At 47.2% G+C, this 26,847-nt stretch overlaps 1 protein-coding gene across 11 annotated transcripts in view; it reads right to left on the reverse strand.

Annotated features, from left to right (window-relative positions):
- Window positions 1-25,870, reverse strand: part of ATXN1 (ataxin 1) — a 412,814-nt gene extending 386,944 nt beyond the window's left edge. For 8 of the 11 annotated variants that reach the window (XR_006966045.1, XR_006966044.1, XR_006966046.1 and 5 more), the window contains exons 1-2: window positions 25,676-25,870; window positions 17,508-17,625 (exon numbers count right to left, since the gene is read on the reverse strand). The gene's annotated coding sequence lies outside the window, so the exon portion shown is untranslated. Of the gene's footprint in view, window positions 1-17,507; window positions 17,684-18,327; window positions 20,495-24,416; window positions 24,736-25,675 lie in introns of those variants that run through there. The other 3 variants (XM_047101281.1, XM_047101280.1, XM_047101282.1) reach the window with 3 other exon arrangements.
- Between the last annotated feature and the right edge of the window lie 977 nt (window positions 25,871-26,847).

The following is a 26,847-nucleotide window of genomic DNA, read 5'->3' on the forward strand; positions in this document are numbered from 1 at the left end:
TTAGGAGGGTGATGTATACTCCCAGGCCTAAATCCGTTTCCGGAGAGCAGGAACTCCTGTCTGTCACATTCCACACTGAAACAGATTCACGTACATATCTAAGAACAGCTCCTAAAAGTCATTAGCCGAGGTTGTTTGTAAGTAGGAAGTCAAAAGACAAGAAATCAGAAGGCAAAAAGACTTCAAAGTCAAAATGTAACGCTCTCTAATTTTCTGAGTCACGTGCTAAGAGAAAAACTTTCATTAAAAAAAAAAGCCAGACCATTCCTCCTTCACAGAAACCTACAACTTAAAAAAAAAAAAAAAAAAACGTATACACAAGACACCTGCATTTGCTTGCCTGTTTCTTGCCAGTGACATATATATATACACACACACATATATATACACACACGTATATATATATATATGATGAGCTAACCAGCCAAACCTTCAGAGCAATGAATTACATGCAGTCACACACATACACTCTCGCACACAAGAGAGCAAAGCTGACGCTATTTGAACATCATGAAATATTTTCCTAACTGTACACAGATGGAAATACAGACTTTTCTGCCAACTGCCTAGTTCAGAAACTTTGCTCTATTTTTAATTATTTGGTTCAGAGGACCCGTTTGTGATTAACTCCTGTGTTGGATGGCAAAGGAAGTCGATTCCTGACCCACAGCAAAGAACACAGAAGAAGCTTAATTATTTTTAAACAGCTAGTGGAATACTGTAAACTATGCACAGGGACAACTAATTTGTCAAAGACCTGTTGATGCGTGCCGCGGTTCGAAACTGCAGAGGGTAACAGTAAAACAGGAAAAAAAAAAAAAAAACAAATCAGGAGGTATTTAGGAAGGGACACCAAAATAAAGTTCCTGATGACAAATATATTCTCATCTTAGAGAAGTAACAACGGAGTGAGAAATAGAAAGGAAGAAATTAGTTGTGTTGCAAGGACTCATCTTATTAGCACTGAAAGTTTCAGTTTTGACTACGAGGACGGTGAATGAAATGCCAAAGCTTTAAGCACAGGAAATGGACTCAGATACAAGGAGGAGGTGGTCAGGAAACTCTAACCATAGAATTCAGAATCACACACTAGAAGTGCTGAGCAAGATAAAAATCCCAGAAGAGAAGTAGAAAGAGAAGCAATGGTCCAGCCATAAGACAGAAAAGACAGCTGAGGTAAGAATGAGCAGATTAGAAGTGTTTTATATTTTTAAGAACCGTGTATTAAGAAAAAAAAACCTGTTTCCAAATAGAAAATAATAAACCCAAATAGCAAACTAGTACAAACACAGAAAGGAAACACAACATAAGGCATCCAGTTAAGAATCTTGAAAGTAGAAGAGAATTAAAACCTAACAAACTTTTATACCTAGAGAAGCTTTCTTTTGATCAATACCCCTAAAATTTTAAGGCGTTCTGTATTTAAGTCTTTGATGGACTTGGGAAAACATCATATGCCACTGAACCATAGGCCACAGAGAGCCAAAGTACTTCAAGAGTTAACAGTTATTGCTGAAAATTACATTTACAGGGGTGCCTGGATGGCTCAGTGGGTTAAGTGTCCAACTTCGGCTCAGGTCATGATCTCACAGTCCGTGAGTTCGAGCCCCGCATCGGGCTCTGTGCTGACGGCTCAGAGCCTGGAACCTGCTTCTGGTTCTGTGTCTCCCTCTCTCTCTGCCCCTCCCCCCCCCCAGCTTGCACCCTGTCTCTCTCTCTCTCAAAAATAAATAAACATTAAAAAAACAACTAAAAGATTACATTTATAATGAGTGCAGGATCAATGCCAGAGTGGTCTGGGAATTGAAACAAAACAAAACAGAACAACAAGCACCTAATTTCTCCTTAAGAAGGTCTAGAAATGGGGAATTAAAAAAAAAAAAAAAAAAGAACATCCTTTGTCGGGGAGGGAAGTCCTAATTCTGAAGTTCAGCTTCCTAAATCACTAACACCAGCTACCAGCTTTCAGCGGGGTTGAATGACAGAGCGAGACCCCAGAAGGACACATCCATAGTTGTGACCAATTAGGAAATTTCACAATTTCACTGTTGGAAGCAATTCAGGGAGCCGTCACGAGGAGAAACAAAAAAGAGGGTGGTCTGTTCTAGAAAGTCCAAAATAAAGTTAATTCCTGTTAATATATATTCATATTCCTCCTTCTCTACTATGCAAATAGGTAAGAGTATATGTATGCATATATGTGTTGGCAAGAGACTAGAAGTTAAAAAACAATTTTTTTAAAAAAAAAAAAAAGCACATCTGGGGCGCCTGGGTGGCTCAGTCAGTTGAGCGTCTGACTTCAGCTCAGGTCATGATCTTACAGTTCATGGGTTCAAGCCCCGCGTCGGGCTCTGTGCTGACAGCTCAGAGCCTGGAGCCTGCTTCAGATTCTGTGTCTCCCTCTCTCTCTGCCCCTCCCCTGCTCATGCTCTGTCTCTCTCTGTCTCAAAAATAAATAAAAACATTTTTAAAAATTAAAAAAAAAAGCACATCTATGAGTGAATTATTTATAGTTGCAAATGGTTGCATAATATCAACCTGGTATTTATTACTATGGGCCACGGGCCATGGCATAGAAATGTTTTATCTCACTTAGAAATATTTCTATTTGCTGCAACAATAGCCACTGTGTTGAGATGGGATTTGACCTGTGTCTTTGTCCATAAAACAACCCTATAAAATATGTAAACACGAATTCAATTTTCTTTAAGTCAAGAAAAGCAAAAATATGGTTGTCAGAACAAGAACAGCTTTCTGTGGGATATTCTAGTTAAATGAAAGCTATTCAACTTGAATCAATTGCTTTTCCATTCTCCAATACACAGCAGATTTATATTTCAGAAGGTTCTTGACAGAGAACAAAATGTTACTGAAATATCTCTTCCATTCCTTTTGTCCTACATAACATTCCACGGGCTGAACTCGAACAAGGGGCATATATTGGTCAGATTCTGTTTGCACTGTTTCTATTCTACTTTTGTCTTTGTTGCAAGTTTTCAGTTTTGACTCTTTCATGGCAAAAAACATTCCTAGCCACCTTTTGGCTGCATTACCATTAAAAAAAAATTTTTTTTAAACCTACGTTTTTATTCTGTACCATGCTTAAGTGTATATAACTTTTTAAAATGGGCTACTTAAGTCAACGACAGACCGTCTCTTCATATCTGCTTATGTAAAAACTAGAAATCCAGGGAGAAAATCATTCCAATCCGACAACCCACACGTTTGTACGCAAAACCAATCGCTCGAGTATTTAAAAGCTAGGGAGACAGACTAGAGGCTAGCACGGACACGTCCGTTCAAGATGAATTTATCCTCCGTTGCCTCCACTCCAGGTAACCCCAGGACTACGCCTGGGGGTTAACGCCAAGCTAGAAAGAATGGATCGGTGTCTGTTTTTGAGCATATCTGTGTAAAGACTCAACACGAGCTCAAGAGGCGGTTGTGGGTCTGGAGTGACAGAAGGTATATAGCTGCAAGCTGATGGGGGAAGATATTCAACACTGTCCTAGCCATTTAATGACTAAGCCTGAGCCAGCTCAGAATCAGTCGGAAACAGATTTCAGACAATGGGAGAGAGCTAAAACACTGGTGCTCAGGGATGATGTCCGAGAGGAGGTCTCTGAAGCTGGGTGTCATCCTTTAGGGTGGCCCAGAATAAAATGGTGACGCATTATGCCTCCTGGCGAGCTCATATCTACTTTGAACGGCCAAGACACCAAGTCCCGTGGACTTCCAACGAAGATCTTGGGGCAAGAAGAGATGTCCACCAGCACTCTCTGTGACCTGTTAGAGAGAAACATTCTTAGCTACTCCAACACCAAGCAAAACTCCCCCGCCAGGCTCTATCACCTTGACTCCTAGGAAAAAGCTGTAAAGAGACTGAGGAGGGGATGCCTAAAAGAGAGACGCCCTCTGTCATGTTTGCAAGACCACTCGTGAGGATTCCGCATACAAAATCTAGCTTCGGTACGGTCTCCAAGTGAATCACACTCGAGGTATTTCTGAAACCAACAACACGGCCATCGGGCACCAAATTACTTCTGCAAAGAAGGAAAAGGCTTCATCACAGTGATTCTATACGCTCCTGGCACCAAGAGACGGATGACGATTTTTACTGCATGATTAACCTCTACAGGTCATAGGACAGTAGATCCTCATCATGGAACTAATTCAATGTCCTGCGCTGGCTCTGTTCAGCCCAGGACGTACAAATCTGAATCACAGGGGGCTGCGTGAGCTTCCTCCTACCCTCTCGGTGACGTCCCGCAGAAAGACAGTAGGCACCTTCGGGGACAGAAGTGATCTGAGTGCAACGGCCCCCCATCCATTCTCAGAGAAGATGGCATCGTTTTGAAGATTCCATATATGAGATCCGTTTGACTTCCTGACGTTTCTAGCCTTGCCGACACGGATGCATTAAAGAAAACACAGCTCTAGAAGCTTAGCTTTAAATGTCCAGTGGCTACAAAAGGAAACAGCACTCTCTGTCCATCAAGTTTAGGGTCAGGCACTATAAAAACATCTAACATCTAAATTTACGATACAACGTCTTAGGATCAGGGCTGCATATATTCAAGGGCCCGGACTCTTCTAACTTCTCACCGCCGTCTCAAAACTGCTCTATCGGGCCGCATCAGTAAGCAAAGTTATGTCTTTTCAGACTACAAATTCAGGGACACAACTGCACAAGTCCTGGGGTGTCTTGGCTGTGCACGGTGACGGTAAACAGAGCTGAACTCCAAGTCCGGATGCCGGGGTCACGGCACAGCCCACATGGGCTCCGACCACCAGCACCCAGCACCTCGGTCGACCTCTCGCATTCTGCTTCCTCCCTGGGAAACTGAGGATGATCGTCTCCACTCAAGGAGTCATTACGACGGTCCAGTGAAACGATTTACCCGAGGCGCCCCCGAATTCCGCGATAGGTGATTTACCAGCTGCAGCAGACCCCACGGCACACTAGCCACGGTGCGTGGTCCACATGATTGTGCTTTTTGTAAGGCTGTATTTAGTAAAACAGAGGCTCAGGCTGCAAAACATCCCCGAGACAAAAGGGTAGTTTTGACTAGTCCTACAAGAGAAACAGGAAAACACAGGACTTTTCATCCCGGTGAAGTCTTTGAACACCCTGCACGTTTAAAATGGAAAAGTTAAAAAAAGGAAATTGTTTCCTGAGCCTTCAGGGCAAAGAGTGAAAAGTGCACCGTTTAGAGACCGAAACCCTGAGATTAGTCAGGTCACCGAATGTTCTCTGCACAGCAGAATAGCAAACAGCTAGTGTTTGTTCATTTCCACAGATTAATAACCCTCTCTCCAGGACCTAAATAAGAAATGAGCTGCATCGTTCTGTTTGAAGAAGCCTCCTATACTACTGGTGAGACTTGTGCTTCAAAGTTGCCCTCATAAAGACTCCTTCATTTTTTTTTAATTTTTTAATGTTTATTTATTTTTGAGAGGGAGAGCGACACAGAGTGCTAGAGGGGGAGGGGCAGAGAGAGAAGGAGACACAGAATCTGAAGCAGGCTCCAGGCTCCGAGCTGTCAGCACAGAGCCAGATGCAGGGCTCGAACTCACAAACCTTGAGATCATGACCTGAGCCAAAGTCCAACACTCAACCGACTGAGCCACCCAAGGCACTCCAAGGACTCCTTCATTTTAACATTCTTCTTCCTCCCCATTGGCCTATTCTGATCTCCAGGATGACAAAAATGGATCTGAAGCTTGAAGGGAGGGACAAAAAAGAAATGAGTCTCCCTCCCTAATAAAATCAATTGATTTTATTGATTTTTAATTTTTTTTTAATTTTTACTTATTTATTTTTTTAACATTTATTTATTTTTTGAGAGGGAGAGACAGAGCACAAACAAGGGAGGGGCAGAGAGACTGGAGACACAGAATCCGAAGCAGGCTCCAGGCTCTGAGCTGTCAGCACAGAGCGCGAGGCTGGGCTCGAACTCACAAACCACAAGTTTATGACCTGAGCCCAAGTCGGACATTTAACCAACTGAGCCACCCAGGCACTCTATTGATTTTTTTACATAGTAACTGTTCATTTGGAGGACACGGAAATGGGGGAAAAAATACAACCTGTTCCTTCTGAGGAGCAGCGAGAGATACAAAGGGTTACAGACGCTTCATTAGAACAGCAAAGCGAAAATAAAACAGCAAGATTGGGCCTTCCATGCTGTCTCCATACTTCATTCAAACTCAAAAGAAAGCCAGGTTTTATGGAAGAAGATTTTTGAATCAATAACCAGATCATCTTTTCTCCTACCAATAAGACAATAAACTTGTCTTAAGGGCCTATGACCTCTTATAAAAGGAAAAACAAACAAAAAAAACTGCTAATCTTATGAAAAGTGGCAGGTCAGAGGTCAGAGCACCAGATGCAGCAAAAGGAAACATTGTTTTCCCAGCTCCTTCTATAAAGGCTGTGGCTCCCCTCCCCCCCCCCCACCAAAAACTGCAGCTTGGGGTCACAGTGGGCTGCAGGGACCAGGAAAGACCCAGAGGTGAACTGAACAGGAGCTGTGAAAAGAAAAAAGCAATCGAAACAAAATTCATCCAGAGCCTCTTCTACACCCCCTTGGAACTTTCCAGAGCAAAGCAAGGTAAAAAGGGCTTTGGGGCACGTCCTTGTAGGGGCGCCCCATCACATGAGGCGGCCACGCTTCAGTTTCTGTACCTTGTCCACATCTGTCAGGACCTCTGTCAGAAGTGTACAGTCCCACACATCAATGGCCACAAATGACCTTCTACCCAGGAAAGGTGGCCTCACCCACAACCAGCAGGCAACTTCTGGATGAGCTCGTATGCGAGAGGGAGGAGGCAATGGCCATCTGGCCAGCCAACTCAAAGGGCACAGATACCATGGGCAGACTGCTCTCCAACCCCATCACGGGTGGGTTACACAGAGGGTACAGGGTTCCCCAATCTGTGTGGTGGTCTGCCTCAATTTGACCAACCTTGTTTAGGATTCCAGAACCACTCTCTTCCAGGTAAAATCATCTCCTCCCCAGGAGCTTCCACCTGAGTTGGGAGACTGGGGTCACAAGAGGACTGAAGGCCAGAGAACAGGTGTTAGGGAGGCGAATCTCAAATCCATTCATTCATTCAACACCCGCTAGCTGTGTTTCTAAGAATCCTTACATCATCGAAATTCAATAGGAATTTTTTCAATACGAAGAAAGACAGTTTTAAACGTTAAAAGACAAAGCAATTTTGGCCTACGTTGATCTTCAATAATAATAGCGTTTTGTGTGGTGATCTGTGTAGTACGATGAAATTTAGATACACTGAGCCAATCCAGCCTTCTATTCCACATAGTTTTTGTTCTGGAAAAGTCATCATCCGGCCTTTCTTGATTCTTTCTTTCTCCTTAGCACACACAGCCTTCTTACACGTTTTTGTCACCTTTATCATCCCTTGTTGCGATGGACAGAGCCACTCCAGCAAACTCTGTCCACAACTTTGTCCTCTAGACTCCATGCTGGTTCCATGGATAAGTCATGGTATATCTTAATAGATGGAATCACATCCAGTTTGGATCCGAGAAACCCACATTATAGGGGAAATGCTTATATATTCATTGCAGGCCTGCGAGATCCCAAATGCCAAGAATTGGCGGCAGTGGGGGGGGGGGGGTTCCTTGCTGTCACTGAGCTGGGAAAGAGGAGGACAAAGTGTTATGAAAGGGCTGGGAGACCAGGGTGCTGGGAGCCCAGATTGTCAGCACATAACCTAGTCCCAGGGCTCCCTGGGGAAAAGACTCGGTTGAGACTTAGGAATTAGGGGAACTTAGCCAGAAAGACAGGAGTGAGCAGGCAGGTGTCCAGGAAGGGGGCAGCATGACTAAAAGCTGGGACACAGGAGAGAAAGGTGCTTCTAGGCAAGCAATGCCGTGGGACTAAAAAGAAGTGAATGGGGGCAGCAGATGCGGGGGCTAGAGACGAGCGAGGTCCCCCAGCTTGCAGCGCCAGGCTCCAGGCTCTGGACTCATCCCGAGCACCACGAACAACCAGGGAGGAGAGAAGGAAAACAGATGCAAACAGACCTCTCGTTGGGAGAAACGTGCATCTTGGCTCCAGAGAGTTAAACGGGTTGGACCAGCACAAGAGGACATCTAGAGAGGCCACGTAGGGCATATATCACATCCCCGCCGAGCCACTAGCCCAAGTTCAGACCTTGAGACCAGACTTCCCAAAGCTCAATACCCAGAAAACCATTTGTAGCCACCTGCCCCAAGAGCTCTCTCCGGGGAAGAGTGGAAACAGGAAGGAAGCAGGGTAGCAAGGAGCCTCTCTAGTCTCACGTGGACGAAAATCAGCCCTCCAACCAATGAGCCCCCTCCTCAGCATGGGGGCCTGTCAGCTAAATGAGCAAAAGGTTTGAAGAACCCCAACCCAGGATCTTTGATAATGGCTCCGTTTCACCAGGCCCAAAACTCCCGACTGACAGCTCAGGACCAAGGGAGGGAGCACAGTTCCCAGCAGTGCCGCTGGCCGGCCAGTGCACAACATGAGCTCCCCTTCCAGGTGGCCCTGGGTACGATCACAGAAGAGACGAGAGATGTCATATAAAAACTTGAACTTCCACACAAAGAAAAGTAATTCGATGGAAGGAAAAGAAAAGCAGACTGCAAAGATGGCCACAGAGGAAGGACCGACATCTACAACACATGAAGAGTTCATACACAGATGAGAAAACACCAAGACTGGGGCGCCTGGGTGGCTCAGTCGGTTGGGCGTCTGACTTCGGCTCAGGTCACCATCTCGCGGTCCGTGAGTTCAAGCCCCGCCTCAGGCTCTGTGCTGACGGCTCAGAGCCTAGAGCCTGTTTCGGATTCTGTGTCTCCCTCTCTCTCTGACCCTCCCCCGTTTATGTTCTGTCTCTCTCTGTCTCAAAAATAAATAAACGTAAAAAAAAAGAAAGAAAGAAAACACCAAGACTTCCACTGGTTAACTGTGTAAAAGGAAATTAGTAAATTAACATATATGGAAATGAGTAAAGAAACATGCTATCTCTGAGAGGGACCGAAGGAATACGAAGTTCAAAACCAAGAAGCCTGCTGAAGTATCCAAAAAAGAGCAGGTCCCACAGAAAATGAAATTGGAGCAAGACACATTCCTGTATCGTTAGTAACAATGCACACTGGTCCAGGCCTTCTAGAAAGCAACTCAGAGCCTCTCCCCCCAACGAAGGTAGTTTACCTTCTGATGTGACTGCATCCCAAGTAACTACGTATGTGTACAAAGATATGCACAGCTGCTTTATAACAGTAAATAACTAGAAACAACGCGAATGTCCACACATAATATGGAACTTCAATTAAGATAAAACAATTTGACAGAGTAGCACACGATCCTTGCCAGGGATCGCTGCAAAGTGTAGGTTACGAATGAGAATGTTTACGCTACATGAAAACAAAAGCAAAGCTGAGAAAAGTTATGTGTTAAATATAATCCAGAACGAGAAAACAACACATTGAGGTGAGGATGATTTATGAACTGGTGGGATAAAAGGGAACTTTTGCTTTTATTGGTTTTCTTTTACTGGTCCGACGTATATAGGCAATGGATGTTTAAAACGTAGTATTTCTGGGGCACCTGGGTGGCGCAGTCGGTTAAGCGTCCGACTTCAGCTCAGGTCACGATCTCGCGGTCCGTGAGTTCGAGCCCCGCATCGGGCTCTGGGCTGATGGCTCAGAGCCTGGAGCCTGTTTCCGATTCTGTGTCTCCCTCTCTCTCTGCCCCTCCCCCGTTCGTGCTCTGTCTCTCTCTGTCTCAAAAATAAATAAACGTTAAAAAAAAAAAATTTTTTTTAAATAAAAATAAAAAAAACGTAGTATTTCTATCAATAATCACGAAGGAGCAAACACCCTCTTCTGTGGAGCAGATCAAACCGTGGGGAACATCTGCCCGAATTGGGGTACTCAGACCTTCCCAAGTTTTAAAGGCCTGTGTGGGATTCAAATCCTGACCACGAGGGGGCTCGGAGGGGCTCCTGCTAGCCCGAGTACCTCCAAACACACAGCTCTTCCCTTTGCTTTCATTCCCCCCCCCAAGTTATTAAATTCTATGCCTTCCTCTTCTTTCTTTTCATTATGCATTGAGATGCTACCATATGAAATATATGTGGGAAAATGCTCATTGGATCCTTCCAACAATCCTGTAAGATAGATGGCATCGTCTTACATGCCCATTTTACAGATGAGGGCACTGAGGATCACAGATTTAAGCAATGTGGCCTGGCCCCCACACCTAAGGAGCCAGAGCCCGAACTCAAATCTCAACCTCCCTTTTTCCAAAGCCCTCGCTTGCAACCACCCTAAGAACTCTTTCTTCCCTGCCTCTGCCTGTGTAACAAACAAAACTACCCAAGGCTCTGCTGTGTCCCCTCTTCTCTTTGTTCTAGCTGCCTAAAGAAACTGGTTAAACTGTAACGAATCCAGAGGTATCCTGTGAACTGCTTATAAATTAACCAGTAAGATAAGGTAATGCGGCCCACACTGATTGGGAAAGCTGACGCAGAACAGAAAAGGAATTACCTTCAGACACAAGCCTGCACGTGCAGGTAAAAACCAAATGACATCCAAAGGAGTTCTACTCGCAAATCAAGAGCAGACTATGACCCTTGACATTACTGCAGAGAGAGCAGAGTTTTCTGCGCTCTGCCTGCAGAAACCAATTCCACAATCAGCTGAAAGTTTCTTTCCGCTCACAATGCAGCCCCCACTCCAGAAGCGGGGAAGCAAGAACAGTAAAAAGGAACAGAGGAAGTATCAAGGTATGAAACTAACATAGATAGGGTGACAAATGGTCGTAGGCACCACGTATGACTCATTCTATAAATAATGACGCGATAATCGCTAAAGATGTAAATTCTAATTAAATCCGAAACCTAACAAAGTCAAACAACAGCAAATGATGTTTGACAGAGCAAAGGTCTTAGGGGAGCCAAGAGGAAGAATTACAATGAAATCTATGCGGGGAACTGCCCAGCGTTAGAGAAGGGACCTGAGCCATCAGGTTGTTCACCGCCCTGTTTACTGCAGATGGGGAAACTGAGGCCCAGCAAGGTAGATTGAGCATCCCAAGTCACCTTGGGGCAGGTCAGGAAACAGCGGCAACTCGGTCCCCGAACTAGCGGTCCTTCTGCCTTTCCCCGTACCACACGCACCCTGCCTTAGACTGGAAAGCCATTCCATTTCAAATCACATTTTCGAAAGAGCATTAAGCATTCTGTAAATATTAAGTTCCTTTTTAATAATTTTCAAACGCACAGGGGCACATTTTGAAAAGGGGCCTGGTTTTGATTTCTTTTGGAAAATTGCACACCGCTCGGCGTCTAACCTCGTATTGAGTGAAATATTAACAGGCCATATAATGGTTTCAGTGTTCCTTCAGCAAAGCTAAACAGAATTCAAAAAAACATATCCCCCAGGCCTACAGTGGAGTTTCTGGAGCACACATTAAACTCCACGCTCTGCTCTACAAGCCCATCACTGTTAAGTAACTCATCAGAAAATAAAGAGGGAATTACCAAAGGGGAATTGCCAAGCAATTAGTTCTCTGAAGCAGATGACATACTAGTGCTGGAGGGAGGAGCTTCTCGGTTAGTCATATGTCAGCGTCAGAGCCTCCTAATCTGTAAATAAAAATGCATCACGTATGATTACAGCTGGGATGTGGGCTGGGGCTGCCAGGCGAGTGCACAGATAGTAAATCCCAAGTCCTCTGCGTTCCATGCATCTATAAAGCGAGAGACGTTGCCTCTCAAGGCATTTTTTTTTTAAGTCCTGTAATTTTCATTCAACGTAAGAAAGACAGACCGGTCTCCCCTAAGCGGGCTAAGACAAAAGTGATCTTTATCCTTTCTCTATCCTTCTGACGTGGGTCGGTTAAGATTCGCCCACCTGTCCAGTTGAGGAGAAAAAAATGAGAGATTGGGAGGGGCGCGGACAGGAGGGGACAGGAGACCCGGGGCTTCCTGACGGCCACCCGGACGAAAGCGTGACCTCCTTTCACCGCCCGTTTTGCTCTTAGAGCTTACATCCAGTGCCAGCCCACCACCTAGCAAACTGCAGAGATGAATACTTTGTATCTGCCAAATCTTGCAAGCTGAGCCATGACCCAGGGAAGCTTTTGGAAGAGTCAAAAGTTCATCGTCTCACTGGGACTCTTGACGCTGAACCGCATTTGAAGCCCAGCTCAAGCCAATCCCCTGCGACACAGATAAGCCCGGTGCCACTGCCATCGCTCTTTTCAATTAATAATTATTCAAAGTGCGTAGGAACTTCAGGGAGGTATGAGGACGAGTGAAAAAAAAAACACGGTAACACCTCCAGGATGGCCTGGGGGCAACACTGAGCTGACAGGCCAGCATCCAAACATCCAAATGGAAGGCTCAGCACGCAGGAACCCTTCCCTGACCTGGACCTCGTGGAAGATGCTACAGCCCTATCGTGATTTTTTAAATATTAAAGAGACGCCCTCCCTTCTAGACTCAACTGTAAGCTTCTCACACACAGGGCTCAGGGCTTAAGAGTCAATGCATGGCTGCAGTTAAGAGTACAGGGTGGGGGGCGCCTGGGTGGCTCAGTCGGTTAAGCATCCGAGTCTTGATCTCAGTTCAGGTCATGACCTCACAGTTCGTGGGATCGAGCCCTGCACTGGGCTCTGTGCTAACAGCAAGAAGTCTGCTTGGGATAGTCTCTCCCTCCCCCGCCCTCTCTCCCTCTGTCTCTGTCGCACTCCCCGGCTTGCGCTGTCTCAAAATAAATCAATAAACTTAAAAACAAACAAAAAAAGAAGAGTACAGGGTGGAATCCAAGCATGACTTCACCACTTAACAGCTAATCAACCCTGGGCAGGTTACTTCTCCTCTCGGTGCCTTGATTTCCTCATTCACATAATGGATAATAACAGTACCTACCTCCAAGGACTGCAGTAAGGATGAGATGAGTTAATACACAGTAAGTGGGAACGGCTCACCATCTCTATATTTCTTTCAGAGCCCAGCTGGCATAATGCCTGTCACATATTAGATGCTCATTAAAGATGTGCAGACAGAATGATCTGCCCCTGAAGTGGTTTTCTCCAGCCCTCTCACTCCTGTCCTAACCTTCTTGTCTTTTATGGAAGGTAGGAAACTCACTGCCTCATTGTGAGCTAGTCTGGGGAATAGAGACAACCCATCTAAATAACTCAGGTCAAAGAAAAACATCTTGAATGATCCTCTAGTCTTCTCTAATTATATTAAAACCGACTGCCCACTAACAGAACTGCAACCAGATCATCTCCAGCCATGTCTTCTTAGCATCTTTTCATCCCGGAGTCAAAGCTCACTCGCTCTGTCTTTCTTCATTTTCTATAAAGTATAAATGGGAAGCCAAGTTGCTCAGAAAGCTGTGCCTTGCGTGCGTGTGCGTCACATTTAGAAGAGTCCACATAAAGCCTCCCGGAAAGCCTTGAAAGTTACAAAACACACCCATATTAATGTGATTTATCAAACAAAGTACAGTAGATGACTTTCCACAGGTGAACAAGTGCTCCAGAACTGGGTGGATGGAGCAATGTGGTTTCCGCCTATCACATGAGATGAATAAATAAATCAACGGTGGGAAAGATAAAAAGAAATGCTGGAATTGTTCTTAGTACGTACAGGGCTTCACTGAAAATCTTAATAAAACTGTTTAGAGGAAAATAGAAGGGTGGTTTGTTTAAATGAAAAGAGATGCTGCGTGCACTGAATTTCAAAAGCGGCATTCATTGTCATACACACATTAGATTTAGCTAAAATTAGCTCAGGTTTCTCTCTCTTTCTTTCCTTTCTTCCTTCCCTCTTTCTTTCCTTCCTTCCTTCCTTCCTTCCTTCCCTCCCTTCCCTTCCTTTCCTTCCCTCCCTCCCCTTCCCTCCTTCCTTCCTTCCCTCCTTCCTTCCTTCCTTCCTTCCTTTCTTAAGGTCTTAAAGGAAGAAAGGTTTGAACATGATTTCATTGAGCTGCAGTTCAGTCCTCGGCAAGGCGTCTGAGATTCCAGGGAGAGGACCCCGTTATCCCCCCAGGCGCCCTCCAGCCTGTCACCAGACTTCCCTTCCCCTCGGGTTTCAAGGCCAAGCCCCCGAAGGCCGTGCTGCACCCACGTGCCGCTGCCTCCCGCCTCTTCCCACGTGCACTTCACGCCTGCTGACGGCAGCCCCGAAACACGGCCCTCCTCGCTGCCCGCCTGGCGAACTTCCTGCGGGCGCAAGAACTCCCGATCGCAAAGTCGGCTCTGCGGCTCCTCCGAGCTTCTCTCCAGACCTGACCTCTCCCCGCAATTTTACCCCCACCCCGTCTACAACGCAGACGCCCCCCCTTGCACCTGGGCTTCGGCCAGAATGGCCTCGTCAGTGACGTCCCAGGCACTTGCACGGGTCTTCCCCTGCTCCAGCCGCCTCTCCCCACAGAAATGCTGGCCAGCCTTCAAGAGCTGAACTCCGACGAGCCCTCCTCCCCCCGGTCTTTCCTCGCCATCCCACTCGGCGTCACTGTGAACTCCTTCCATATCAGAACGTAACCCCGGTAAGGGCAAGACACCCCATTCTGCTTTGCGTAAGGTCTTGCCGGGCATTTCTCCTCGCCCCTACCTGACCACGAAGAAGGCAGCCTCGTTCTGGGAGCTCTTACTCGTTTTCATTCCCACAGCACCAGGTAGTAGTTTAAAAAAAGATGCAGTGAATGAATGAATGAATCATTTCTTTACACAGAGAGTGCCTGGGAACCAGCGAGGTCATAGCCAGCCGTATCACATGCACAAACGAAGCAGAACCAGAAATACTTGCAGCCTAGGTTTTAATTAAAAAACAAAAACAACTTAATGAATATAACAGAATACCGCACGAATGGTACTGTGCCCCTTCTTGGGTTCAGCCATCAATTGTGAGGATTATAAAGGGGCCGTTTTTTATGCAAAATGTTTAGATAATGCTTCTAAGCTTCCTTTCAATGCAATCACAGAAAATGTCAGCCGCTTAAAACTCAAGGTGACTCTGCACTATGTTGGTAATACAATACGTATTCATAAGACACTTGGACTTGCTTAATATACTATAAAAACCTCGGTGTCTTCTCAGCTGCACATACTGACCAAGAGCTAGGACTTTCTGATGCCCGTTTTTTTTTTTTCCACAATAAAATTCTCTTGTAAACATCGCACGTTAAAAAAAAATGTGCGTGTGTTTTAACCACGTATGCAATCAAACTACTTCTCCCCAAAACTTGAAGGTGAGGATTCTCTGCCTAGCATATCAAATGATAACACCCCAAAGAGATAAAGCAGTGGTGAGGCATCTCACCCCTTTCCATGCAGCTGACACTTGCAGACCTTAAGAGGCTTAACTTTGCACGTAACTCTTGGGGGGGGGGTATTCTATTATTCTATTTCCTTTGAAACAACCCCTCCCTGGACCGCAGCCAATAAAATGTAAAGGACCCCGTTCGTATTTCTCAAGGATACGGTGTTTGGGATAACTGCCTCCCTCCTCTGCCCCATCCCCCAAGAGGACCTTACTGACGACCCTTTCTGCGACTCAGGTTTTCGTTCATTTTTACTCAGACCACAAATCACTTCATCTGTGCATGCAACTTCTCAGTTCACCCTGCGACAATATAAAAACAATACGTGTGCATTCTATCGCAGCAACAGGGTGGGGCTGACACAAAATTCAGAAAAATAAATAAAAGGCTCGTTTGCTTTGCAAAGCTGCAAATGTCTACAGCGTTGGTCCAAAGATCAAGGTACAAGTGTATTTACTTGTTCCTAGTCATGTACGGTCCAGGAGCAACCATCAGAAAACAAGAACATTACAATCATCCTGTCGAGAGAAAAGTTACAGGATCACAAAGATAAAACTTATGTGCAGAGCTCGCTTCGGCAGCACGTATGCAAAGATAACTTAGGTTCACAGATCACAAACCATAAGCTAGGCACTATCCTACCCAGCAAATGCGTATTTCATTCCATTCTTACAGCAGCCCTAGAAAACAGTTCTAATCTTATCTCCACCTTATACATGAAGACACTGAGGCACAGAAAGGTTCTAGGGCTTTCCAGGACACAATGGCAGTTCCACAGGCAGGCAGGCTGCTTCTGGAGCCGGTGCTCTTATCCCAGATGCCACGGAATTTATCCGCAGCTTAAAAACTGGATCTTAGGTGTAGAGGGGGGAGCTCTTTATTTAAAGAAAGCTGGTGAATCATTTTCTTTTCTAATTATTTTTAACGTTTATTTATTTTTGAGACAGACAGAGAGAGAGAGAGAGAGAGTGCGTGAGCAGGGAAGGGGCAGAGAGAGAGGGAGACACAGAATCCGAAGCAGGCTCCGGGCGCCGAGCTGTCAGCACAGAGCCCGACGCGGGGCTCAAGCTCACAAACCGTGAGATCATGACCTGAGCCCAAGTCGGGCACTTAACCGACAAAGCCACCCAGGTGCTCCTGGTGAATCATTTTTAAAATGAACATTTTGGTAAAGCAAATATCCGCCTCCTAACAAATCAGTTGCACATCCAGATTTGGATACGTGAGGTATATAGGAACAACAGACCCGCGTCCTGCCTGGTAAGCAAATGGCACGTGACCGGGAAGAGCTGCCCAGAGACCACCTCGTCCAGAAGTTCTCAAACATGCAGAGCATCACTATGATTCCGAGAGACCATTGAGGTTCATTTGGATTCAGGAGGTGGAGCCCCAATCCTTTTTCCCCCCTCTTTTTAAACCCTCCAGGTGATTCCGTTGCCCAGCCAGGCTTGGGAACCTCTGAAAGAGTCCAGCAGGACTGTTCCCAAAGAAAACAGAAAGAGGAGATCTATGTCATAATCTCCTTTGGTTGCACCCACCAGTGCTCTCAAAGCCCTCTTGCCCCAACTTCTGTCTAACTTCCACGTCTCCCGATTTTGTTTAGGCAGGATCCTCTTGTCCTCTCTTCAATACAGAACCATGAGTCATCAACGCTGTTTACACCCTGTGTCGGCATGACTCTCCAGGCCAGAAAAATTTACTGTACGTGAGGCAATCAGGAAGTTGTAAAATCCAAACAGACACAAAGAAATTCAAGATTCGACAAATCCTGGCTGCCGCTGAACAAATGGGCCTCTGTCTCCCCACACCTGAATCGCTGTACCACGAAAACCGTGACTTAAGGTAACAGTTGGATAGAAAAACAGTCTCACCGCATTATGTAAAGGGGACAACAAAGACGATGGGACTCAAGCCTACCACACAACGGTCAACCAGCTCCAACTCAAACGTGGACTTCTTCATGAACCACATAAATTAAACCAACAGGAGAGATATTGAAGCCAAGTTTTTAAAAAGTCTCATGGCAATTTCTCAACCTCCCTCTGGATCTGGTGTGCAAAGGCAATTACGACAGTCTACAGCGTGCAAAAGCGTGGGTACTAGGTGACTTTCCGGGTCAGACCTTATCCTCAGATGGAACCTAGATGAGCGTAGCAAAAACTCTCACCTGACACGGGATGCACTTCCCTTGAGTGGCCGTGGAGCAGGAGACGGTCTTACAAGGATGACACACAGATCCCCAGCTTGCACCGACCGGCCTGGCGACTTTCTTCTGCACGATGCTCCTGCGGTGGTCGAGGGGGTGCGGGAGAAGAAATCCACAATGAAAAGCAGAACAGACGGCTTCAAAAAAAAACAGTTCCACCTTAAACTGTCTGTACACCGAAACCCAGACCCTCAAGGACATCAAATGTTTGCATTTTCGTGTTATGGAAACTACGGTTACCAGCCAGTCCAAAAGGCAGGTCTGGTTTTATCCAATAGGGCTCGGAGGGAGGCCAACCCACAAAAAGGTCATCCCTTCAATCAAATTAAGAGCTTGGTCGCCCCATTTGAGCCATGAACTGGCATTCTTTTCTCTAATGATCCTAACCAATCATCTGATAAACACATGCTGGTCATCACAGCGATAACTGGTGAAATGGGCATGAATTGAATAGTAATCGAGCCAAAGTCTAATTTTAATATAGCATATATTACTATCAACATGCAACTAGAAGGGCAGTCATGGGACAGCACAGTCATCAGCATACTGGTCTAATGGGATAGAAAAATGTATCAAGTGCAGAAAACACTGTAAAAGTATGCACATGTTCCGCGAGACCTTCCGCTGAACTTGAAATTATTTACTTATTGACTATAGGTCTATTTCATTTTCACGTTGCCACAATGCCTTGCGCATGGTTAAGTAAAAATTAATCCACCGTATAATGAATGAGTGAATGTGTGAATGGATGAATGAAAGAATGAATGAATCTTCCATATACCTTTCCATCAGGGAGCCTGGTGCTTGTAGTTTTTGTGAGGTAAAGACCTAAGCATAGAAATGGAAGAAGTTGAGGACTTGATCTGCTCACAGAGTTTTCAGCCCTATGAAAATACTGTTTTCAAATACTGATCATCCCCAATGGTCCACATTAAGTAGAAAGAATCAGTAGCACGGTTGTAAACTAACCCCCAAACTGGTCATTGCTGGGCAGACTTTCCCTCTCTGATTAGCTGTTTGGGCTAATTTTAAATTTAGTTTGGGTTTCCTAAGCCCACGCCAGGTAACAGAAGTAGGGAGAAAGCCCAGGATTATATTGGATGTCAGAAAGAAACTATTCTGGAGTTATGAATACAATCTCCAATGTGAATAATCCGTAAACAGGTAAATGAGCCAATTATCCTTGGATGGCAACACATCTCGGTAGCCATGACTATTCTCATCCACACACACTCACTATTTTTAAGAGGACGGCCCAGCTGGAAAGGAAACTAATCTCGATCGCTTTCCAACACGTTTCAAAGTAACGAACAGTAGCCAAAGCGCTCTTCCTTCTAACGAGGCCGTTCACCAAGTATTTATTTAAGCATCTATTGCATGCCCCGGACTGATAATGCAAAAGAAGTTTTCTAGCCACTGGTTTCTCCACACGTAATCCGTGAGTGCAGAAAAGTAGGTAAGCTGTTCTAGATTCCAGTATCTTTGAAATCCTTACAAGACTCCACTAAGTCTGTCCCTCCACCAAGAAGCCTGCTGCGTGACACATATAAATGGTGGCCAAGTTAAAGAGAAGCTCACCAAATTCGATTTCCTCTTACACAGTACCTGCTTTCTTGTTTCTTTCTAGTAACCTCTCAAATGAAGCATCAACCTACTGGACAATCATTTCTGAGCAAGACGCAGGCACCGTGGATTTGCAGAGAGCACTCGCTTGACGAGCTAACAGTGAGTGTTTGCTGGTGTATCTGTGTGTGTGCACACAGTCCTATTTACATATCACCCGGCAGATAAGGTTTTATAGAGTCCAAATTACAGTCTCCTCCTATTCTGCTGAAGTGCACAGAACAGTCAAACATGATGCAAAGGCTGTAAAATATTAATTTACCCTCACACTGGTATGCCTACTTCTTTCCCAGGTATTTGTGGTGCTGCACCAGTTAGAGTAATTAACAGAGTTGACATAACTTGCTGTTCCCTCAGAGGGAAGAAACACAAGAACAACAGCGAGGCAGGGTGGATTCACTGCAAAAACATACAAACAAGATACAAAAAATAATAAATAAAGAAATAACCTATAGCATGTTTTCTACAACACACACACTAAAAATAGAACCCTTCGTATTTCAAAAGCACAGCAGAACCACCTAACACAGTTCCGTGAATAGCGGAAGACTGCTAAGAAAGATGGCCTGAATAAAACTGATGTGATAGTAAAAAAGAAATAATATATAAATAAATAAGAGTTCCTCTTAGCCTGAATCAAAAGAGCCTGATCAGGGGAACCTCTGCCCCCTTAAGTCTCAAATTCTGATTACACTACAATGAATTTTCTGACAAGTCATTTTCAGGTAGGATATATCATTTTTGCTTGCATTATGGCAATTACCACTGCATTTTCATTACTCCACAAATGATATGCATTAAAAGTTATAGAAAAATCAATGAGACGTTTCTGCTAACATCGAACGTATCAAAGAAAATACAATGCTTGTCGCTCTTTTGTCTGCGATAGTTCTAAACATGTTTTAGTACATTTGGGATGCTAATCTGCACTACAAACATTGATAATGCACTAGCCTGACAAGTTCATGTCTATCAGGATTACAAAACATATTACTACACTGATAAAGACAACAATACATCATTTATGAAACAGGGATAAGATTTTACAAACTGCCTCCACAAACAAAGATTATTTACCTAAAATCTTTTTCTTATACATATTTCTTCAAAACCCTGATCCAATTACAACTCTTTCAGCCAACATTTAAAATATTCTCCAGGGCACCAGGGTGGCTCAGCTGGCAACGGGTCGGACTATGGGTTTCAGCTCATGTCATATATCCCACGCTTCCTGGGTTCAACCCCCGCATCGGTCTCCACACTGTCAGTGCACAGCCTGCTTGGAATTCTCTCTCTCTCCTTCTCTCACTGCCCCTCCTCTGCTTGTGCTCTCTCCCTCTGTCTCTCTTTCTCTCCCTCTCTCTCAAAATAAATAAATAAACTTAAAAAAAATCTAATTCTCTAAATCAGCAATCAGCATGCTCACTATTATATCATCCCTTAAAGAAATTTTGAATGAGCATTTTATTGAACTGAATTCGATGAAACTAAAATGTGAACAGCAGAATTGCGGACTGCAAAATTCATTCTTAAAAATGAGCAGTCCTGTGGGTAATGCCCTAGGACAGAAATTATGATCTCTGCTGAGATTTCTACAATTCATTTATTTTCAATGCTTTTAACAAAATAAGGAGGGCCTGCTTCTGGTAACCTTGAAAGTATGACCGGAATTAAATCCATTCTTTGAAGCAGTTAAGCTTGTACATATCTGAATCTCTCACAGAAGCCAATCATTCAAATTACTGAATAACTCTGAAAAAAAAAAGCAATGGAAATCAAATTAGTTAGGGCCACCCCAAAAATGATATCCTGTCTCTCGCCCTATGCCCCATCACATACGCAAGATTTTTAAGTTGTTCAGAGTCTAAACCATGTTGTTACGTACACACAACTGTAGTTGAAAGAATTAACATTCACCCCTACACTCATTTCCAGGGTTTTCATAAAATATGTTTATTGACTAACTTCTCCCAGGAAACAAAATGAGCCACTGTTACAGTGTGTTAGTAATCAGCCAACTGTCATTCAAGGTAACTACAAAAGTAAAATCCACTTGACATTTCAGAATGGAAATAAATAAATAGATAAATAAAGGCATATTACACAAAAGGAATGTAAGTCCTTATACTCTACAATGACAATAAATACTGGACACACTGAAATGTGTTTACTAATGTTTCACTACTCTCATAAGGCTGGCCTTGCCCAAGACTCACAGCCATTGAAATGTAAGGCCATCTACAGGCACTTGATATATAATCTGGTGGTTAAAGAGTTTGTCTTGAATCTTTCTTTAAGACTGAAAGACAATTCAGAGGCCCGGGAGCCTAGCTATAATATTTCTGACAAAGTATCACTTCTGTTACCCAAACCCTCTTAAAACGAAATCCAGACAGGAAAATATTGACTTTCACAGTTCCCAATCAAGCAACATTTTTCATACTTATTTTAGCATTCAAAAATGCATTCACATTTTACTGCAAGTGAAGAGATCTTCTGTATGCTGCAAATATAACCTAGGACCTCCAAAGCATGTAAAACTCAAACTTCTGGACCTTATTTCATATCCTTGCTTCCCATCTATCTACAGCCTAGAAAAAAATAGCTCCTTTTAACTTAACCACAGCAACACTTGATCTGAACAGGCCACAATCAAGTTACCCAGGGCATAAACCCACTAAACGGGGAGAGAGCCGTAAACCTCCCCCCCCCCTCCCCGGGGGAATGAATCCTACCCCAGGGGAAAGTAAGGGTTTACCAATTTAGCTATGGGGCTGTAAAACTCTAAACCCACTGGCAGGATCACAACCAAATCAAGACACTATTATTCTCAATTACTTTTTCTTCCAAACAGCAGGATTATTAAAATACTCCTGCTTAGGTGGATTTCCTGAGGAACAGAAAGCTTCAGCAACCAAAGCTACTTTTCTTTCCTTTTTCTCTGTTATTCTTCTCTGCCTAGCGGACTTAATGAGGTAGTGTCCTAATGCAAAGAGTAAACTACTGCTCTCTGAATTATTAAACGCTCATTAAATTATATCTCAAAATACAGTACAAGCTGTTTATTGTGCAAAAGCACCACCCGTGGTCAGTCTACTAGCTACAGGCCTGTATCATCTCTCACCGGAGAGAAAAACCTTTGAACTTACTATCACAGATGTAAAAGATCCTGGATGGCTAAGAGGTCCAAATTAAAAATGTATACATTCCAAAAAAAATGCATACATTCAGAATGGCTCCGGCAGTCAGTACTATTTCTTGTTATTATAATGGCTCTTCTAACAGTAAACTTCTGAAATGTGACAATGTGGATATGCTTCCTAAATCAATCACTTGTGCAGAGTTAAATCCTTCAGAAAACCAGTCCTGTAGGTGCTTTCACACCTGAAGGGGTTAAGGGCCCGCAAGGCCAAAGGCACCAGACTGCAAAAGAAATGTCGCTTTAGAAACCCTGGAAGGTTTCTCACAAGTACCAAATACTTGTTGATCTGTTCACAATAAACATCAGCAGGAGTGCCAGGTTCCTTTCACTGTCTGGGGAGATGCATTTCCATCCTGCACCGGGCAAGAACAGCTTGTTGGTCTCCTTTATAAAAGTTGAGTAGCTTAGAAGCCTCATTCAGTGTCGCCCGTCCAAAGGACTGAAAGCAGCAGCAACTGAAATAGTGAAGCCTCTCCTCTGACTTGAGCAGCACAAATACTGGGCATAAAACACTTGGAGTATAGTCCAGGCACAAGACAAACCCACCTGAATGGACGAGGAACACTGTCTGTTGCCATGGCAGCCCGATCTAATTACAGGAGTGATCAGGGCCGGAGTAAGTAAAGGGAAAACCTACACCGCTGACACGTATCTACATGATGAGAAAGACAGGCGGGCGGGAGGTTCAGGGGAGCCCTTCAACCTCTGCCGGTCCTAGAAGGTGGCTTTCAAGCCCATTTGTCTGCGGAGCTGCTAAAATATTGACTGATGCATGCACAGTTGGAGGGCAATCAGAGGAGATTAAATGCCACAGCATTAGCTCTTGTGGTGCAATCCCCTTCCAAGAGTTCATGTGCAGGATTTTCTCAACCTTCTCTTGGGTGGTTTCCTCAAACATAGGCTTCATGCCACACTCAAAAAAAAAAAAAAAAAAAAAAAAAACCCAAGTATCAAACTACAAATACACCACAGGGTGGGCTTAACGGGGGCTTCTAGGAACTGCAGGGCTCCTTCCAAACAGAAAAGGCTTAACCAACACCGTTGGAAAAGTAACGAGCTGTGCCTAAAAATAACCATCAAGTAACTACCCACTGCTCTGTACGATATGTAACGACAATGTTTAAATATTAAGAACAGCCTGCATTACAAAACACAAATGTCATTGAGATGTGACTACTAGATTGCCAAAGGAGGAACTTATTTGCATATACACATTCCCGTGCACGTAGGAAAGGATGTGCAGGGCGTATGCCACTCTAAGCCAGTAGTTTTTATTCTGTGGGCGCAATAGGGTCTTCCAATTTTTGCTAATTGTATCTTGTGGCTCGCACAGGGAAGCTCAGAATCTCTTCGGGGACGGCACCAGTTTGGAGGAGTCCCTACTGCACAGCATACGGTAAACAAAATAAAAATAGCTTGCCGTTCTCGTTAGCCACATCGCGCATTATATAACCAGCTTCCGAATGGCTTTTTTTTTTTCTTTGCCCTTACTACTCTTCAGCAATTTCTCAATCTCCCGAAGTATTTATATTACCCTCTTATCTGCAGGATTATATACTAAGAAAGCAAAACAAAACAGAACGGCCACGGGGTTGAACCGGACCCCACGGTCCTTGGACACTGAATTTTTTTTTTTTTTTGGTTTTGTTTTGCTTTCTGGCAAGATCTCCACCACCACCCTACTTCCACCCCCCACTAAGGTCCTCGCTCAGTCTCCCTAGAAAAACCTGAATTGTTCCATCGCTCCCAGTCAGCCCCCTACGTGGTCGGAAATAAAATGAAAGCACAAGCCCCGGAGTTTAGGAAGGAGGCCTGAGGGCTGGGGGTGGGGTGGGGTGGGGTGGGGGTAGGGCTGGGGAGGGGTCGGGGCGCCGCAGAGTCAGCCAAGTGGCCACCGAGGGGCCGCTCCCCACCGCGACGGGCCTCGCCGCCCCCCTTCCGCGCGCGCGCACGCACACACAGACACACACACACACACACACACACACTCACACACGCACGCACTCACTCACTCACACTCACGCCGCGCCCCGCCGCCGCCTCACCTCTCGCTCCGCCCGTCCGGCCCCTTCCCTGCCCCCTGCGGGACCGGCCTGCTCGCAGCGCTGGAACCACGTAGGAGGCGGCGGCGGCGGCGGCGGCGGCCGCGGGAGTGGCGGAGTCTCCGGCCCGGCCCAGAGTGAGCGAGCAGCGGGGCTCCAGGGCGCATCCCAATCCCCGCAGCGCCTCCTCCGCCGCCGCCGCCTCCTCCTTCCCCTCCTCCTGGCTTCATTCACCCTCCCAGCAGCCGCGCAGCCGCTCACTCCCGGCGCCGGCGGGGCAGCGCCCGCCGCCGCTCCTCCGCTCCTGCCGCGCGGGCGCTGGCGGGGGCGCCGGCTCCGGGCTGGGGCGCTCGCGGGCTCGCGGCTCCGGGCGGCGGCCGCCGCACATGATCAGGAAGCGGCCGCACCAACAGGGCGGCGGTGGCGGCGGCGGCGGCGGCGGCAGCAGGGCCGCCGCCGCCACTCCAGCCGCGCGCCCGGCACCCGCGCGTCGGCTTCCCCCCGCGCCCACCCCTCCGCGCCCCCCGCGCTCCCACCGCCCGGCGCCCGGCCGCGCGCAGAGTCCGGGCCCGTAGCCGCGCACCCGGCGAGGCCAGCCTCCGCCGGGGAGACCCCCCGCCCCGGGCTCCGAGGCCCGCGCGGCCACCCGCGGCGGGGGAGGGGGGAGCCCAACCCTCCTGCAGACCCACTCGCTCCGCCGCCCTCCGAGGGGAGAGGGCTGGGGAGGGTGCGGCGGGAGAGGAGGGCAGCGCGACCCCCGGCCGCCGCCGCCGCCGCCGCCGCCTACCCCTACGCCACCTCGAGGGAGGGGGACACGGTTCTCCGCACTCGCGGCCGGACCAGCAGCCGCCGGAGCGGGGCGCCGCCGCCGCTCTCCCCGCCCGCGCCCGCGCCCGCACCCCCAACCCGGGCGCGCCCCCTCGCCTGGCGGGCGCCCACCGGCCCGGCAGCCCCCTGCCGTCCGTCCCTGCGCCCCGAGCGGGGGTGTCGGCCCGGGAGGCTGGAGCGGGAGAAGGTTGTATGTACACACACACACACACACACACAACACAACACAACACAACACGACGCGTCGATTTCCCTTCGCTCCTCTTCCAGCTGTTTTCTGTGCCGGCGACTGGGGTTTGGGGTTTGTTTGCTGGTTGTTGCTTTTGCCCCTCTCGGGAGAGCAGCGGTAGGGGTAAAATTTTAATCTAAATAAGGGGCGAAGGGGATGGGGGAGGGGGGAGAAAGAATCAGAGGAGAAAAAAATAGCCACTTACTGTAAAGTGTAAATGGATCTGGGGTTGCGTGGGGAAGGGGGGGCAGAGGGAGAGAAACAGTGTCTTGCGGCTGCTGTAGCTGTGGTGGCTGCTCCGCGGGGCTCGTTTTGGATCCCCCTGCAGTGAAACAGGTCCTGTACGGCTCCGCCACTGTAGTAGAAATGATGTCTGCGGTATACTCTGCTCTCTCCTCCTCCTCCTCCTCCTCCTCCTCCTCCTCCTCCTCCTCCTCGTCCTCCTCCTCCTCGTCCTCCTCCTCCTCCTCCTCCCCCCCCTGCTCCCCTCCCCTCCCTCCTCCCTCCGCCCGTCCGCCCTCCCTCCCTCGCGCTCTCTCGCGCTCGCTCGCTCGCTCGCTCCAGTATGTAAATGTGTAATAGAAGCCAAATATGGAGCAGTTGGCTGCCGCCGCCGCAGCTCAAGGATCCGACTTGGGGGTGGGGGGGGCACCCTCTGGCGGGCGGCAGGGCGAGCCGCTCGGAGCACCGAGAGCGCACGGCGCGGCGGCCGGCCGGCCGGCGCCCTTAACCCTTGGCTGCGCGCTGCCGGGGCTCCGCGGCCCCCCGGGAGGCGGCGCGTGGCCCGAACCGGCTCGGCAGCTGCGGGGGGAGGGGAAGGGGGGCGGGGGGGGGCGACTCAGGCCGGAGGGGACGCTTCTTCCAGGTTTGGGAAAGGGGCGGGGAGCTGAAGCGATGAGGTAATTTTAGCGGTGACCGGTCGGTCCTCGCGCGCCTCCCCGGGCCCCTGCACCTAGTTGGAGGGGACCGAGCGACCGCGGGGTGCAACTCGGGGCGCCCTGGAGGACTCTCCGAGGGGTGTCGGGCTTCAGCTCCGAGCCAGCGAAGTACCCCAGGGGGAGGAATGGGGGGGGGGGCGAGTCTGATCCCGACGTGCCCTTCGTCCCAGGCGCGCCGGGAATCGTCCAAGAGGACTAACTCGGATCGCCGTGCACGTTAGCCCTCCAAGCCGGTTTCGTTCCGGAACCAGGACCACGGGGCTGCGGGGATTGCCTCGGCGTGCAACTCAGGAAAGTTTGAAGGGTCCCCTCCCCCGCATGTGCACCGTCACCTTCCCTGCCAGGGAAAGCGGGTGCCCTCCCTGCCACCCCCCCCCCCACCGCCACCTCCTTTTCGTTTTCTGCAGGTCTGCAAATCTGCCCTGGGTACTGGAGTACC

This window comes from Lynx rufus, unplaced genomic scaffold (genome assembly GCF_022079265.1).
Source record: "Lynx rufus isolate CCGP_SWC_20201006 ecotype Redwood Valley unplaced genomic scaffold, mLynRuf1.p SCAF_6, whole genome shotgun sequence".
NCBI classification, from domain to species: domain Eukaryota; kingdom Metazoa; phylum Chordata; class Mammalia; order Carnivora; family Felidae; genus Lynx; species Lynx rufus.